The 14,736-nt window shown below is 43.8% G+C and overlaps 1 protein-coding gene across 2 annotated transcripts in view; it reads right to left on the bottom strand.

The window, feature by feature from the left end:
• The window catches only part of TASOR2 (transcription activation suppressor family member 2), an 82,248-nt gene extending 69,012 nt beyond the window's left edge, over positions 1–13,236 (bottom strand). For both annotated transcript variants that reach the window (XM_067469351.1, XM_067469350.1), the window contains exon 1: positions 12,497–13,236. The gene's annotated coding sequence lies outside the window, so the exon portion shown is untranslated. The remainder of the gene's footprint in view (positions 1–12,496) is intronic.
• Between the last annotated feature and the right edge of the window lie 1,500 nt (positions 13,237–14,736).

Consider the following 14,736-nt stretch of genomic DNA (forward strand, 5'->3'; position numbering starts at 1 on the left):
TTGATCAAGGACAGATCAAATTAGAAAGCTATTCACCTCAGGAAACATTGCTCAGCAAAGTGCTACATTTCACTAACAGTTGCTATAAGCTGTATCATTTGAAAGAGTGTTACTTAAAGTTCCAGAAGTCATTCAACAACTCGTAACCACACGCTTTGTACAAAATAAACTTGTTCTCTTTTGTTTGAAGACTGCCTCTTCTCCATCAATTCTGCGTCCAGTGGGCCATTTCTCACAATATTATAACTTACCTCATGATTGGTGGCAGCTACCCTAGTTTACAAATAATTGGCCTCCCCTACAATATATTCTTTCCAATAAGTGAGGCCTGAGTTTAATTCCCTCCTTGATTATACGCGCCTCGTTACAAAAAGGTTTCCATGAGATATGTTGTGTGCTTGCCTATGTTTCTCCTTGTTACAATTGAATCATCATCATCATCATCATCTTTACTTATACCCCGCCACCATCTCCCCGATGGGGACTCGGAGCAGCTTACATGAGGCCAAGCCCAAATAACAATTACAATAAAGAAAAAACCAAAACACAAACTGAAAACGCAAACAATAACAATAACATTATATTAACATAAAACATATGCATACATAACAATATAAAAATTACAATAGGCACAAGTATGTGTACGTATATCTTATAAGGAGTTGGTTTAAGCTCTAGTTTGCTATTAAAACCCAATTACTGTGTTGCAAAATGATGCATGTCTAAAAAGTGTGTCGTTGGCATGAAATGTTTGAAAAGCTCTGCTTTAAGAAGACTCACCAACCAAAAGGGCTTTGAGAAATGCAGATTCCAAGTTTATGGACAACTCACCCTGAACATAGACCAGAAAGGTCACTCTTTAGCATACAAAAGCCATTTCCAAATCCTATGGACTACTCGGTTTGGGTCCTGCTTCTCTTTGAGACCATATCCTCCTCTATGAACCAGCATGAGCACTAAGATCTGCTGGGGAGGCCCTTCTCTTGCTCCCACTTCCATCACAAGCGCAGTTGGTGGGGACGAAAGAGAGGACCTTCCTAGTGGTGGCCCCCAGGGAGATTAGATTAGCCCCCACCGTGTCCACCTTCCAGAAAGACCTGAAGACTTGGACGTTCCAATATGCCTTTGAATAATAGCTAGCTACTGACCAAGTCCGCCTAGCCCTAATCCTTTGTTTGGATCTCCAGCACTTTATTCCCAGCCGGGCCCTACAGTTTTATGTTTGGAAAAGTCCTTGTCCTGCCCAACTAGTCTCAAATCTGCACATGCCCACTTTTTCAGCTATTGGTTGTTTGTTGTGTGGTTCGTGTTTTATAATGTTTTATATTTTAATGGTTTTACTGTTTTTTAATATAGTTGTCTGTTATATGTTTTTATTTATTAATTATTTATTATAGTTATATATCGCCCCTCTTAGCCCAGAGGCGACTCGGAGCGGTTCACAAATTGGCAACAATTTGATGCCTCAACAATAAAAAACAGTCAAGAAATTCTGTTAAAAACAATAGCATATGATATAAAAAATAGAAAAACCCTACAAAACCTTAAAACATTATCGTGAGCGTCTCCATGTCAAATTGTTATTCCATTGCGTTATCAAGTAGTTCCATAATTCCGTTTAGCTATGCCGTATTTGGGAAGACCTGCTCAAAAAACCAGATTTTCACCTTTTTTTCGAAAAGTCAGGAGGAAGGGAGCCGATCTTATATCTCTAGGCAAGGCGTTCCACAGTCAAGGGGCCATCGCTGAGAAGGCCCTGTCTCTCGTCCCCACCAGACGTATCTGCGAAGAAGGAGGGAGCGAGAGCAGAGCCTCCCCAGAAGATCTTAACGTCCTAGATGGTTCATAAGGAGAGATACGTTCGGATAGGTAACTTGGACCGAAACCATGTAGGGCTTTATAGGCTAAAGCCAGCACTTTGAATTTTGCCCAGAAGCTGGGGCAACAGAGGAGTTGTGAGCTCCCTGAGTGCCGCTCCTCTTAGCAACCTGGCTGCCGCTCGTTGGACCATTTGCAGTGTAGTCTTCTCTTCTGTTCCTGCTGCCTCCTGACTTCAAGGTCTTTTCCACTTACTCTTTTCTTCTCAATTATTTATTTATCATATCAGGAGTAAACCAATGTATTTGAGAAAACACAAAGTTTTAAAAACTTGGCATTCTATTAAATGTCCTTTAACCAGTAGCTGGCCACTTGGAGTGCCTCTTGTGTCGGTATAAGAAGGTCCTCCGTTGTGCATGTGACAGGGCTCAGGTTGCATTGTAGTAGGAGGTTTGTGGTTTGCTCTTCTCCACACTAGCTTGTTGTGGACTCCACTTTGCAGTCCCATTTTTTAAGGTTGGCTCAGCATCTCATGGTGCCAGAGCTCAGTCTGTTCAGCGCCTTCCAAGTTGCACAGTCTTCTGTATGCCCACGGGGGAATCTCTCACTTAGTATCAGCCAAGTGGCCAGATACTGGTCAAAGAACATTTAATCAGCTACCAAATTTTGTGGGTTTTTTTATCTGTTTGTTTGTTTTGTTCTGTTAGAAATGTAATACAATGTTCTGGTTGCGGATGACACGATAAATAAATAAGCCACTGATTGAGGTGCTGGGTTTTAGCCTGCCACTTCTGGACTCTTGCTTGCTGACGTGTTCCCGCGAGTACCTCTGTAGATCTTAGAAAACTATTTCTTGATTTAAGGCATTGGTGTGCTGGCTGATATCCGAACAGAGGATGGGCCAGAGATGTTCTCTTCTCATAATATGGCCAAAGTGCCACAGCCTCAGTTTAGTCCTCTTGGCATCTGGGGAAGAGTTCAAGCCTGATTTGCTCTTGGATTTGTCCTTTTAGCAGCTCATATCTGCAGGACCTTTCTCCAGGACTACAGTTCACATGAGCTGATTTTCTTCTTACCCGCTTTCTTCACTGTCCTACTCTCACAAAAATATGCAGAGATGGGAAATAAAGATGGTATGGACAATTTGAACCACAGTATTGAATTATGTATCTTGACAGTTCAAGATCTTGCCTAGTTCCTTCATATCTGCCTTTCCAAGTCCTTCTCTTTTTCTGTTTTCTTGACTGCCGTCTCCACTGTGATTAATGATTGAGCCAAGGTCTGAAAAACCTTGGAATATTTCAATGTTGCTGTTGTCTTTAAAACTTGGCCATGAAACACACTGAGTGACCTTAGCAAACCTCTTCTGAACAAATCTCGCCAAGAAAGCCCTGTTGACTTTAGGGTCACCATAGGTTGGAAATGTCTTGAAGGCACAACAACAGCAGCAGGAGCAAACAAATCATCGGTGGTCATTATTTTAGTTAATGTTCAACTATAAGGCCTGCCTTTGCACTTTCTTCACTAATCTCTCTAGCAGTATAGAGACATCTGCCTATCTTAGATAGATCATAGATGTTCCTTCCCCAAACTTTCTCTGAGTGCAGTCTTTTAAAAGTATGATTCATATTGTTTTCCTGATCTAAAAAATGCTGCTAAACCCTAAATAGCATTGCATGTCTCTGTAGGCCAGTTTCCACTAGTCAAGTGCACTGGAGATCTGTTGGAGAACTCCCATGTTCCACTGCTTACACAAAATGCACTGACCAGGGATGGTGAAGTTGTAATGCCATGTATCTGGAGTTTACCAGGTTGGAGAAGGGAGCAAGTCTAGACAATCTAAAGGTAAACAGGGCTACTAATGTGGCAGTGACAAATGTAAGCTACCCCACTTAGGCAGGAAAAACGAAATGCAAAGATATAGAATGGGGGATGCCTGGCTCGAGAGCAGTACATGAGAGCCGTTCAGCAGTGGAACTCTCTGCCCCGGAGTGTGGTGGAGGCTCCTTCTTTGGAAGCTTTTAAACAGGGGCTGGATGGCCATCTGTCAGGGGAGATTTGAATGCAATATTCCTGCTTCTTGGCAGAATGGGGTTGGACTGGATGGCCCATGAGGTCTCTTCCAACCCTTTGATTCTATGATTCTATGAGATAAGACAATGTCTGTTCCTGTTCACCAAGTCACCTCATCAATTGATGGCAACCACATGAATTTCATGGGGTTTTCTTAGGTAAACCATTTTCTGAAGTGGTTTTGCCAGTTCCTTCCTCTTGCTTAGCATGCTGTAAACCTGAACATACAACGGCAGTTTCTTCAGAGCCATTACTGCAGAACAGAAAGAGTGTGGATCATGACTTCTCAAGACAAGAATTTGCATTGATACCCATGGAATCGACTCCCATTTGTGCACATTTACCACCGTAATCTTTATGATTTCAGAAGCCTGAAATGCAAATCCTTTCTGTTTAAGTGTCTCAAGACTAAAGCAACCTCTGAAACTACAGCAGGTGCACCGGACCCCCCCAAAAAAGTAGAAAAACCACCAAAAAAAACCAACTATATTTTGCCCAAGGAATATCTGGGAATATCTAGATCAGTGGTCCTCAAGCTGTGGGTCCCCAGATGTTTTATTTATTTATTTAAAACATTTATATTCCACCCTTCTCACCACGAAGGGAACTCAAATCCAATTGGCCCTGTCATCTTTCCCACTGCCGCTTCATTGCCCTGTCCTGAAAGCTTGGTCTCACAGACAAGTTTTTACCATCCTTCTAAAGGAGAGGAGGGAGGGGGCCGACCTGATCTCACCAGGAAGGGAATTCCATACCCGGGGGGCAATCACCGAGAAGGCCCTGTCTCTCGTCCCCACCAATCATGCCTGTGACAATGGCGGGACAGAAAGCAGAGCCTCCCCAGAGGATCTTAATCTCTGTGATGGTTCATAGGGGGAGATGCGTTCGGACAGGTAATTTGGGCCGGGGCTGTTTAGGGCTTTCTAGGCCAAAGCCAGCACTTTGAATTGTGCCCAGTAGCAAACTGGCAGCCAGTGGAGCTGGCGTAACATGAGAGTTGTATGCTCCCTGTATGCCACCCCAATTATTAACCTGGCTGACTCTGATAGCCATGTATAAATATGTGAGAGGAAGCCACAGGGAGGAGGGAGCAAGCTTGTTTTCTGCTTCCTTGGAGACTAGGACGCGGAACAATGGCTTCAAACTACAAGAGAGGAGATTCCATCTGAACATGAGGAAGAACTTCCTGACTGTGAGAGCCGTTCAGCAGTGGAACTCTCTGCCCCGGAGTGTGGTGGAGGCTCCTTCTTTGGAAGCTTTTAAGCAGAGGCTGGATGGCCATTTGTCAGGGGTGATTTGAATGCAATATTCCTGCTTCTTGGCAGAATGGGGTTGGACTGGATGGCCCATGAGGTCTCTTCCAACTCTTTGATTCTATGATTCTATGACTCTCGTTGGACTATTTGAAGCTTCCGAGCAGTCTTCAAAGGCAACCCCATGTATTGCAGTAGTCTATCCTAGATGTAACGAAAGCGTGGACTGCCGTGGCCAAGTCTGATTTCCCACGGTATGGGCGCAGCTGGTGCACAAGTTTTGGCCTTCAACTCACAGAAATCCTAGCAGTTGGTAAACTGGGAGTTGTAGGCCAAAACACTTGAGGACCCACAGGTTGAGAAACCCTGATCTAGATCCTCCAGCACAACTCTAGCCCCATGTACATTGCCATATAATCCAGTTTCTGAATCCAAATTATCTTCTTTGAACTGGATTATATGGCACTGTAGATCCAGCCTCTATGATCACCTTCTGGCAAAAGCTGACCACATAATCACATTGGAGTACCTGGAACTGCCTAAGTCCTCCAGCATGACTTTATGGTCAACTGTGGTGACCCCTTGGCTGTGGAACTCCCTGCCTAGGGATATTAGATTGGCCTTCTCCCTCCTGTCCTTTCGGGGGGGAAACATAAAACTTGGCTCTTCGAGCAAGCTTTTGGAGCCTCAACATAATCAGACAAACTCAAATCGGAAAACGACCTAGGAATGATGTATTGTCGAAGGCTTTCATGGCCGGAATCACTGGGTTGCTGTAGGTTTTTTTGGGCTATATGGCTATGGTCTAGAGGCATTCTCTCCTGACGTTTCACCTGCATTTATGGCAAGCATCCTCAGAGGTAGTGAGGTCTGTTGGAACTAGGAAAAGGGGTTTATATATCGACTTAGGAACGGCTAAGACGATGGAACGGACGAGGACTGAACATGAAGACACCGTTTTAAAATTTTTATTGTTCATTATTTTTATGCTTTTAGATACATTGTGATGTTTTTTCCCCTACTTTTATTGATGGCATCGAATTGTGCCGACTGCTCGGCACTCTGATTCGCCTTCGGGCTGATATGGGCAAGGTAGAAATAGTGTAAATAAACAAAATAATTAATTTTGCAAGTAGCACTGGAGATTGTAGAGATTCCTGGTGAGAACATTTTCACCAAATCTGCAAGATTCATAGTAAATACTACTGTAATGTGCTTTCAAATGAGTGTCCATCACCCTATACCAAGTTAGCACAATTACTTACAGAAAACAAGACCATTATTAGAAAGAAAACAACAGCAACGACTTCTAATTTTCAACAAATTTAAATATGCTTTTTGGTGAAACGGGATTGTAACTCTTTGAAAACAGGGAGGAACCCCTGCTCCAAAATCTCTCCTGGACAGATACTAGCTTTTCACGAACTCGTTAGACAAGTTTTCATGCCCAATATTGTTTTTTTTTCAAGAGACGTAGCTGGAAGGGCTGCCACGTCGCTGCTTAAATGCAAGAAATGTCACCTAGCATATGGCAGATGTGGATAAATGGAACCATAGGTACAAGAGTTGTACCAAAACTCCATTCTTGAAGCATCTCTATTAGGTTCTGGTCCATTTCAGGTCACAACTGAAGGACGGCAATTTTCTTTAATTTAGACATTATAAAGCACAATGCAATTTCAATATAGACAATCTGAAAGCTGATATCTCCCCATGTAAGGGCATTCACATCTTAAATTTTTTATCTATATATAAATAAAAATGGTATCCTTGAAGTAACTGGATTGATCTTGAAGGAGCTGGGGGTGGTGACGGCCGACAGGGAGCTCTGGCGTGGACTGGTCCATGAAGTCACAAAGAGTCAGAAACGACTGAATGAATGAACAACAACAACATTTGTTTGTGGGATTAACATAACTCAAAAACCACTGGACGAATTGACACCAAATTTGGACACAATGTGCCTAACAACCCAATGAGTGACCATCACTCAAAAAAATTTGGTTTCGTCATTTGGGAGTTGTAGTTGCTGGGATTTATAGTTCACCTACAATCAAAGAGCATTCTGAACTCCACTAAAGATGGAATTGAACCAAACTTGGCACACAGGACTTCCAAGACCAACAGAAAGAAGTAGAAAGGTTTGGTGGGCATTGACCTTGAGGTTGGGAGTTGTAGTTCATCTACACCCAGAGAGTACTATGAACTCAAACAATTATGGATCTGGACCAAACTTGGCACAAATATTCCATTTGCTCAAATATGAAAATAGATGGAGTTTGGGGGAAATAGACGTTGACATTTGGGAGTTGTAGTTACTGGGATTTACAGTTCACCTACAATCAAAGAGCATTCTGAACTCCGCCAATGACGGAATTGAATCAAACTTAGCACACAGGACTTCCAAGACCAACAGAAAGCAGTAGAAAGGTTTGGTAGGCATTGACCTTGAGGTTGGGAGTTGTAGTTCATCTACACCCAGAGAGCACTGTGGACTCAAACAATTATGGATCTAGACCAAACTTGGCACAAATACTCCATTTGCTCAAATATGAACATAGATGGAGTTTGGGGGAAACAGACCTTGACATTTGGGTGTTGTAGTTACTGGGATTTACAGTTCACCTACAATCAAAGAACATTCTGGACCCCACCAATGACAGAATTGGAGCAAACTTCCCACACAGAACCCCCTTTACCAACAGAAAATACTTAAGGCCATTGAGTTCAACTCTCTTCACCAGGGCAAGAAAACATAAAGAGCCATCCAGCCATAGATATAAATGTATGGCTCACACACAGAGAGATATAGTATCACAGATTTGAAAGGTACCCCTAAAGAAGGACAATTTGCATGTTGCATGTTCCAGAGTAGGCAAACCAGGCAATATCCACATCAACACTGACAAAGAAACAACAAGAAATATTGTTTACCGACAAGAAGAAAGAAATTACATATATTAGAAACCAATACTTTCTTGTTACTTTATTTTGCAGTTCAGCAGACTGGGCCACAGCAATGCGTGGCAGGGGACAGCTAGTTAGAAAATAAAAACATTCCAATGCATTTTGGGAGATGCCAATTTGCAAGATTTGCCTTCGGTTACAAGCATTGGTTCTCTCCAAGGGCTGAAGCTTGGAACACCAGCAATCCAAACCGGGGACATTTGCAAGAAAACATATTCTACCCCTTGGCTATGGAGTGCCCCCCTCCCATATTATAAAACACTCCCCATACTCATCCCTGATCCAAACCAAAAGACATCACAATAAACCATAGCTTATCCTGACATGAAGAATCATAGAATCCTAGAGTTGGAAGAGACCTCATGGGCCATCCAGTCCAACCCCCTGCCAAGAAGCAGGAATATTGCATTCAAATCACCCCTGACAGATGGCCATCCAGCCTCTGTTTCAAAGCTTCCAAAGAAGGAGCCTCCACCACACTCCGGGGCAGAGAGTTCCACTGCTGAACGGCTCTCACAGTCAGGAAGTTCTTCCTCATGTTCAGATGGAATCTCCTCTCTTGTAGTTTGAAGCCATTCTTCCATTGCGTCCTAGTCTCCAGGGAAGCAGAAAACAAGCTTGCTCCCTCCTCCCTCTGACTTCCTCTCACATGGCTATCATATCTCCTCTCAGCCTTCTCTTCTTCAGGCTAAACATGCCCAGCTCCTTAAGCCGCTCCTCATAGGGCTTGTTCTCCAGACCCTTGATCCTTTTGGTCGCCCTCCTCTGGACACATTCCAGCTTGTCAATATCTCTCTTGAATTGTGGTGCCCAGAATTGGACACAATATTTCAGGTGTGCTCTAACGAAAGCAAAATAGAGGGGTAGCATGACTTCCCTGGATCTAGACACTATGCTCCTACTGATGCAGGCCAAAATCCCATTGGCTTTTTTGCCGCCACATCACATTGTTGGCTCATGTTTAACTTGTTGTCTACAAGTTAAATCAAGGTTCCCACACATTCACCTTTCCATTCACCATGACGAGGACTTTAGAATAGAACACTTTCACTTTTGATTAATCCTCTCCACTTCTGCCAGATAATGCAAAAAGGCATGATTAATCTTAGGTAGAATTCGAACAAAGGAAGTCAATTTCAAACCTTGTGTCAGCAAACCATACTTACAGAACTGGGACAGAAAAACCAAATAGAGAAGTCAACACTTCAAAGCCAGTTGATGCCACAACAGAGATAGGAAAGGAAATATAATTCCACTTCCACAATAGTAAATAGAGTGGACACTCCATTTTGACAATGATCAAGAATACAGAAACACTTCAAGTCACACTCTCTCAGCCTCAGGAGGAGGCAATGGCAAACCTACTCTGAATTCTTGCCCAGAGTTGACTCACAATCTTATTTTATGCATGTTGACTACTCGCTAGTTCCATTATCCCCAATGGAATGTATGATTCTGGATATGTTTAGCAATGCAACAGTGATCTTTCTGGCAGGATGACCACCCTCCTTGCACAAAACAATTAAGCCAATTAGCAACCAGGTGATACACATCCTCCTTTGCAAAAAGTGAGATGCTGCAAATGGAGGTTTGGTCTAAATCTGCGAGACAAAGGGGCTTAACAGTGAAAGCACTGTAATTCAAATTCCCCCCCTCATTAGAATTCAGCCCAGTTCTATCATTCTTTGCAGAGACGTTGGTTGGAGGAGCAGAGAAAAGAAAATACAAATAACATCAAGACATACAGATAAAAGAAAAGAAAATAAACTCTTAATATCTGCTGAAGTTTGGGCCAAATATTTACATATGCAAAGTCAGCCTTCCAATATTCTCTCCTTCATTCTATGTTTTTTTTTAATTTCCCTTCTTTCTTGTTTCTCTCCTTTTCCTTCCAACTTTCTCCTTTCTTTCTTTCTAGTTTCTCTTCCAGGTTTTTCTCCTTTCCTTCTTTAGTTTCCTTCCCTCACTCCCTCCCTCCTTCCTTCCCTTCCTGTTTCCTTTCTTTCAACATTCTCTCCTTCCTTCTCTCTTGACAGTTTCTCTTCTTCCTAACTTTTCTTTTTCCTTCCTCTTTCCAACTTTCTCTTCTTCCTTCTAAGTTTCCTCTCCTTCTTTCCTTCCAACTCTCACCTTTCTTTCTTTCTTTCTTTCTTTCTTTCTAGTTTCTCTTCCTTCCAGGTGTTTCTCATTTCCTTCTTTAGTTTCCTTCCCTCCCTCCCTCCTTCCCCTCCTGTTTCATTTCTTTCAACTTTCTCTCCTTCCTTCCTTCTCTCCTTCCTTCTTTCTTTACAGCTTCTCTCCTTCTCTTCCTAGTTTTTCTTTTTCCTTCCTTTTTCCAACTTTCTCTTCTTCCCTCTAAGTTTCCTCTCCTTCTTTCTTTTCTAGTTTCCTTTCTTTCCTTCCAATTTTGTCTTTCCAAGTTTCCCTCCTTTCCTTCCTAGTTTCTCTCCTTCTTTTCTTGCTTCTCCTTTCTTCTAACCTTCCTTCTTTCAAGTTTCCTCCCTCCATCTCTTTCCTTACTTTCTTAGTTCTCCCCCTCATTCTTGCCAGTTTATCTCCTTCTTTTCTTCTTGGTTTTTCTCTTCTTCCTTCCTTCCACTTCTTTTTCCTTCCTTACAGCTTTCTGTCTTTCTAAGTTTCCTTCTTTCTTTCTTGTCTAGTTTATCTCCTTCCTTCTTTCCTGGTTTCTCTCCTTCCTTCCTTCTCCTTCATTTCTCATGTTTCTTCCTAGTTTGTCTCCTTCCTTTATAACTACTTTCCTTATTTCTCTCCTTCAGTCTCCTTCCTTTCTAGTCTCTCTTCCTCCCTTTCCCTCCTTTGTTTCTTCTTCCTTCCTTCCTATTTTGTCTCCTTCCTCCCAAGTTTTCTTCCTCCCTTTTCCTCTTTCCTTCCACCCTCCCTTTCCCTCTTTCCTCCCTCCATTGTTTCTCCCTTCATTCTCCTTCCTTTCTCATGTTTTTCCTAGTTTGTCTCCTTTCTTCCTTATTTCTCTCCTTTTCTAGTTGCTCGCCTTCCTTCCTTGTTTCTCCTTCCTCCCTTTCCCTCCTTTGTTTCTTCTTCCTTCCTTCCTCGTTTGTCTCCTTCCTCCCAAGTTTCCTTCCTCCTTTTCCCTCCTCCCTCCCTTTCCCTTTTTCCTTCCTTTCTTCTCTTTCCTTCTTTCTTTCCCTCCTCATGTTTCTTCCTAGTTCGTCTCCTCCCTTGTTTCTTCCTACCTAGCTACCTTCCTTATTTCTCTCCTTCCTTCCATTTTCTCCTTTGTTTCTTCTTTCTTCCCTTTCCTTCCTAGTTTGTCTCCTTACTTCCAAGTTTCCTTCCTTCCTTCTTTCCTTTCTCATATTTCTTCCTAGTTTGTCTCCTTCCTTCCTTTCCTTCCTTCCTCTCCCTCTTTCCTTCCTCCCTTCCTAGGTTGTCTCTTTCCTTCCTCCCTCCCTTTCCTGTTTCCCCTTCCGTTCCTTCCTTGTTTCTCTCTTCCTTCCTCTCCCTCTTTCCTTCCTAGGTTGTCTCTTTCCTTCCTCCCTTTCCTGTTTCCCCTTCCTTTCCTTCCTTGTTTCTCCCTTCCTTCCTTCCTCTCCCTCTTTCCTTCCTCCCTTCCTAGGTTGTCTCTTTCCTTCCTTCCTTTCCTGTTTCCCCTTCCTTTCCTTCCTTGTTCCTTCCTTCCTTCCTCTCCCTCTTTCCTTCCTCCCTTCCTAGGTTGTCTCTTTCCTTCCTCCCTCCCTTTCCTGTTTCCCCTTCCTTTCCTTCCTTGTTTCTCCCTTCCTTCCTCTCCCTTCCTAGGTTGTCTCTTTCCTTCCTTCCTTTCCTGTTTCCTCTTCCTTTCCTTCCTTGTTTCTCCCTTCCTTCCTCTCCCTCTTTCCTTCCTCCCTTCCTAGGTTGTCTCTTTCCTTCCTCTTTTTCCCTCCTTCCTTTCTTTCCTCCCTTCCTTGTTTCTCCCTTCTTTGCTTCCTTTCTTCCTTTCCTCTTTGTTTCTCCCTCCTTCCCTTCCTTCCTTCCTAGTTTGTCTCCAAGTTTCCTCCCTCCCTTTTCGCTCTTTCCTTCCTTCCTTCCTTCCTTCCCTCATCCTGCTTCCCTTTCCCCTTCCCTTTCCTTCCTCCTTGGGCCTGACTTCCGAGGAGACCCAGGCAGGGCCTGGCGAGGGAAACCAGAGACCGAAACCAAACTTCGGCCCTGGAGCCCAGCCTGGTCCAAGGAGAGAAGGGGGAAAAAGAACCGAAACTGGGCTGGAACCAAGCCACTCGGGTGGCATCCTGTGCCCACTGGGACCTTGCAAAACTACAACTCTCACCTCACTGAGCCATGACACTCCCAAGTGGGGTCAGTGTAAATGCACCCAGGAGTCCACCCGACCTCCCTGACACGTGTCCTCCCGTCCACACGTTCCCACTCACCATCAACACGTGTCCAGGTCCTCAAGCCTTGGAGCCTTCCCATGGCCCAGGGGGGAAAAAACTGGGTCTCCCTTTGGATCCAATTAGGAAACCCGATTCTTGCAAGTGAGTGATTCACTTCGTTTTGGGTTCACACGAGACGGATCCGGTGGAAATTCTGTCTCAGTTATTGACAGATAGATAGATAGACCCGAGTTTTGCTTTTAAAAAATGCACCCAGTTGCAAAAAAAAAGAGGAAATTGCAAAGGATGCAAAAAAGGGGAGCAGGAGATATATAAATATATGGAATTCCTAAAAAATCCTAGTCATAAAACATAGATTTAAACCAAAATCGAGGTCTCACCCAAGTCTCCCCATAGCTTGCAATGTCGCAAAGGGAAGACAAGCAAAAAACCCTCCAAAAATTGCAAATAATTCTTTGCAAAAATCTCTCTCTTGCAAGGACTGCAACTCAACCTGGGATGCAACCTGGGACCCTGGAGAAATGCGCCAAGGCCAGGCTAGGAAACATGTCTGCTGCTCCAGTCTTCTTTGCAAAGGGGGGGAAGGGAAGGGAGGGGGAGGGAAGCCTCTTTTGCCCTGGAAGTGAAAACAAAGCGAAGGCAAGAGAGGCAGAGAGAAAGTGAAAACTGACCCGGAAGGAGTCCCCGCCTTGGCTGGGCCAGGCGTCTGGCATTTCCTGCAGAAAGGGAACTGATGCAATGCACATTTGGGTGCACTCTTAGGAAGGGAGGGAGGGAGGAAAAGGAAAAAAGGAAGGAGGAAGGAAGGGCTTTGCAAGAAAGGTGGAAAGAAAGAGGGAGGGAGGGACTAAACTGGGAAAAGGAAAAAGGGAAGGAAGGAAGGACTTGCAAGGAAGGAAGGAAGGAAGAGGGAGGGAGGGACTAAACTGGGTTTGCAAAACAGAAAGGAAGAGGGAGGGACTAAACTGCATTTGCAAAAATGATAGATAAAGGGATGGAAGGAGGGAGAGAGGGATAGGGATTGGTTTGAAAAGACAGGAAAGGAAAGAAAGAGGGAAGGACTGAACTGGCTAAGGGAGGAAGACAGACTAAACTGATGATGGAAGGAGGGAGGGAGACACTAAACTGCTTTTGCAAAGGAAGGAAGGAAGGAGACATGAGACTGCCTTTGCAAAGGAAGGAAGAGGGAGGGACTAAACTGGCTTTGCAAAAAAGAAAGGAAGAGGGAGGGACTAAACTGCATTTGCAAAAATGATAGATAAAGGGATGGAAGGAGGGAGAGAGGGATAGGGATTGGTTTGAAAAGACAGGAAAGGAAAGAAAGAGGGAAGGACTGAACTGGCTAAGGGAGGAAGACAGACTAAACTGATGATGGAAGGAGGGAGGGAGACACTAAACTGCTTTTGCAAAGGAAGGAAGGAAGGAGACATGAGACTGCCTTTGCAAAGGAAGGAAGAGGGAGGGACTAAACTGGCTTTGCAAAAAAGAAAGGAAGAGGGAGGGACTAAACTGCATTTGCAAAAATGATAGATAAAGGGATGGAAGGGGGGAGGCATAGGGACACTAAACTAGCTTTGCAAAGATAGGAAAAGAAAGAAAGGGGTCTAAACTGGCTAAGGGAGGAAGACAGACTAAACTGATGATGGAAGGAGGGATGGAGACACTAAACTGCTTTTGCAAAGAAAGAAGGAAAGAAAGGAGACATGAAACTGCTTTTGCAAAGGAAGGAAGAAAAGAGGGATGGAGACATGAAATTGCCTTTGCAGAGAAATAAAGTAAAGAAGGAAGGAAGGAAGGGCTTTGCAAGGAAGGAAGGAAGAGGGAGGGAGGGACTAAACTGGCTTTGCAAAAAAGAAAGGAAGAGGGAGGTACTAAACTGCATTTGCAAATATGATAGATAAATGGAGGGAGGGAGGGATAGGGACTAGCTTTGCAAAGACAGGAATGGAAAGAAAGAGGGAAGGACTAAACTGGCTAAGGGAGGAAGACAGACTAAACTGATGATGGAAGGAGGGATGGCGACACTAAACTGCTTTTGCAAAGGAAGGATGGGGACATGAAACTGCCTTTGCAGAGAAAGAAAGGGATGGAGACATGAAACTGCCTTTGCTGAGGAAGGAAGGAAGAAAAGAGGGATGGGGACATGAAACTGCCTTTGCGAAGGAAGGAAGACGGGTGGAGTCATGAAACTGCCTTTGTAGAGAAAGGAAGGAAGAAAAGAGGGATGGGGACATGAAACTGCCTTTGCAGAGGAAAGAAGGAAAGAAGGAAGGAAG

Source organism: Anolis sagrei, chromosome 5 (genome assembly GCF_037176765.1).
Source record: "Anolis sagrei isolate rAnoSag1 chromosome 5, rAnoSag1.mat, whole genome shotgun sequence".
Lineage (NCBI taxonomy): Eukaryota > Metazoa > Chordata > Lepidosauria > Squamata > Dactyloidae > Anolis > Anolis sagrei.